The following is a 3,024-nucleotide window of genomic DNA, read 5'->3' on the forward strand; positions in this document are numbered from 1 at the left end:
AAGAATAGTATGGGAAATATAGAAGCTAAAGAACTCATAAGTATGACACATGGACATGAACTAAAGGAGGGGGATATGGGTGGGAGAGGGTGTACAGGGTGGAGGGGAGTGAAGGGGGGAAAATGGGACAACTGTGATAGCATAATCAATAAAATATATTAAAAAAAAACACATTATTTGCCCTGGCTGGCATAGCTCAGCAGATTGAGCGCAGGCTGCAAACCAAGCATCGCAGGTTCGATTCCCAGTCAGGTCACATGCCTAGGTTGCAGGCCACAGCCCCCGGCAACTGCACATTGATGTTTTTCTCTCTCTCTCTCTCTCTCTCTCTCTCTCTCTCTCTCTCTCTCTCTCTCTCTCTCTCTGTCTCTTTCCCTTCCCTCTCTAAAAATGAATAAATGAAATCTTTTTTAAAAAGCACATTATTTTAGTGATAAAAACACATAATTAAAAAAATAAAATTTTTACTGTTTTCCAATAATGTTATGTATCAGTAACTATCATTTGGAATTAATAAGTTTAGCTTAAAATAACCTAAGATCATGAGAATCCTGACAGACTCTGGATAGGACTAAGTAATATATTGGCAAAAAAATATTGCTACATGGGATGCTAAGATTTAGTCAACATTTAAGTTAGTTAAACATTCTTAGCTTTTTTCTCTCAAGGGTTACGAGGGCTACTTCTCCAAATTATATAGTTTTTAGATTTAAGTACAAAGGAAATTCCATATAAAATATTTTATCTCTAAAATGTAGATTATGCCTAAATAGATAACTAGGTCCTATTCCCCTGACTCAACAAAAGATATTTCAAAGACTTGTATTGTTAATGGATTGACTGATATTGTTTATCAATGCCAATAAGAGTGGAAAGGCTTTAACATCTCTCATTTATATGACTAGCTTCCATAACCATGTTGTCATTGGAACATATGAATAATTCTACTCTTTATTGTGACATAGTCAAAATTGTTAACAGGTTCTTGTCTTATGATATATATTCAGAAGCTTTAAAGTTTGTTAATGATTTGGGGGATATTTTCTCTGCTTACTTTTTCTTTTACTTTGATCATGCTCACTTATAAGTATACATCATTCTTCCATTTTTTTTTTTTTTTTCAGGAAACCTGGCGCACTATTTCCTAAGCTAGCCCTATTGAAGAGTAATTTAAAAGATTCCTGGGCACTAACTACCAGTTTACTTAAAATACTTATTTTTGAAATTTTAAACATATAGAAATGGAATACCCACACCCATTTTACTGTGGCATTGTATGACAATATGTTTAAGTGATGCTTTGTGAAATGTAGTAACAATCAAGTCCAAATAGGATTCTCCAAAACAGAGAAGAAAAATTAGTGAGGTCAATATTATGGAGGATTATAAAAGTTACAGAATATGCCCTGGCTGGCGTAGCTCAGTGGATTGAGCGTGGGCTGTGAACCAAAGCATCGCAGGTTCGATTCTCAGTCAGGGCACATGCCTGGGTTGCAGGCCATGACCCCCAGCAACCGCACATTGATGTTTCTCTCTCTCTTTCTCCCTCCATTCCCTCTGTAAAAATAAATAAATAAAATCTTTTTAAAAAAAAAAAGTTACAGAATATAACTTTAATTAAATGATACTTGATTCTACCTCCTTTCCAAGGCAATTTCCAACTTTGGAAATATAACTCAGAGCAGTACTATTAAAATGAATCTATGAACAGATTTTCTTAAAGTCACTCAAATAATTTTCCCCACAAAAATCTTTAGTTGTTTAGAAATATTATAGTTGGGAGAATTTTAATTTATCATATTTACTAGTTATTTTTTATTCTCCAATGCTACTTGCCTTTCATCATTTTTAAATTTCCCCTAGAAAACCTGACTTAAACACTTAAAAGCTGAACTCAGAACCATTTGAGTATTTCCATTTGATCTTATTTACATCTGATCTGTAAATAAACAATAGATGCATTAATAAATATGTACTGAATTGTCAAAAATACTACATAATTTTGGTTCTTAGGCAAGTAGGAATTTTTTAAATGTTGCCCTAACATTTCCATCATTGTTTAAAGGTTAAGGCAAATTCTCAAACTCTACAATCTATTCACTTATAAGTATTTTCACAGGGAAAATTTAAAACAAAGCAAACAAGAATATGATTTTATAAAATGGGATGAATTCTTATACCCCATGTAGCTATTGTTAACATATTAAAATATTCCAGTAAGTTTAATTCATGAAATTACATAAATCCTAATTGTACAAATTTGACAAATACATACACCTATGTAACCCATACCCTTATAATGATATAGAATATGTCCGTCTCCCTAGAAAATTCTCTCATGTCTCTTTGTAGTCAAGCTTCCTTCCCAGAAGCAATTATCATTCTTTTTCTTTTCAACCTTGCATTACTTTTGTTCTACAACTTCCTATGAATGAAATCATATAAGATGTGTTCTTATTTTGTTTTTGAGGGGGAGGTTTTGCTCAGCATTATGTATGTAGGACTTTTTCACCTGTTTGCCTATATTGGTAGTTTATCATTTTTAGTGCTGAATAGTATACCATTGTATGACTATACCAAAATTTGGTTATTAATTCTCCTGTTGATGAATACACGAGCTGTTTTCAGCTTGGGGCTATTGCAAAGAAAGCCTCTCTGAACATCCAGTCATTATGTGTATATAAATATGTATTTTCTGGGTAAATAACCTGAGTAAAATTTCCGGGCCAAAGGGTAGGTGTACATAACTTTATTTTTTAAGAGCAAATACTTTTTCCTAAGTAATGACAACATTCAGTATACCTATCAGCAATGAATGATAGTTCAGTGGTCCCAAACCTCACCAATATTTGGTGTTGTCAATATCTTTAATTTTGGCTATTCCAGTGATTACACTGGTACCTCATTGTGGTTTGTAAATGCATTACCCTGAAGACTAAAAATATTGAGCATTCTTTACTATGTTTCCTGGCCATTCATATATATATAATATATATATTATATATATATATATATATATATATA

General features: G+C 32.6%; 1 long non-coding RNA gene across 1 annotated transcript; it reads left to right on the forward strand.

The window, feature by feature from the left end:
• Nucleotides 1-507: 507 nt before the first annotated feature.
• On the forward strand, nt 508-1,928 carry LOC118499226. The gene is made up of 2 exons (XR_004901752.1): nt 508-1,391; nt 1,599-1,928. It is a non-coding gene; the product is annotated as an uncharacterized LOC118499226 (long non-coding RNA).
• Nucleotides 1,929-3,024: the final 1,096 nt, after the last annotated feature.

This window comes from Phyllostomus discolor, chromosome 3, assembly GCF_004126475.2.
Source record: "Phyllostomus discolor isolate MPI-MPIP mPhyDis1 chromosome 3, mPhyDis1.pri.v3, whole genome shotgun sequence".
In the NCBI taxonomy this organism is placed as follows: domain Eukaryota; kingdom Metazoa; phylum Chordata; class Mammalia; order Chiroptera; family Phyllostomidae; genus Phyllostomus; species Phyllostomus discolor.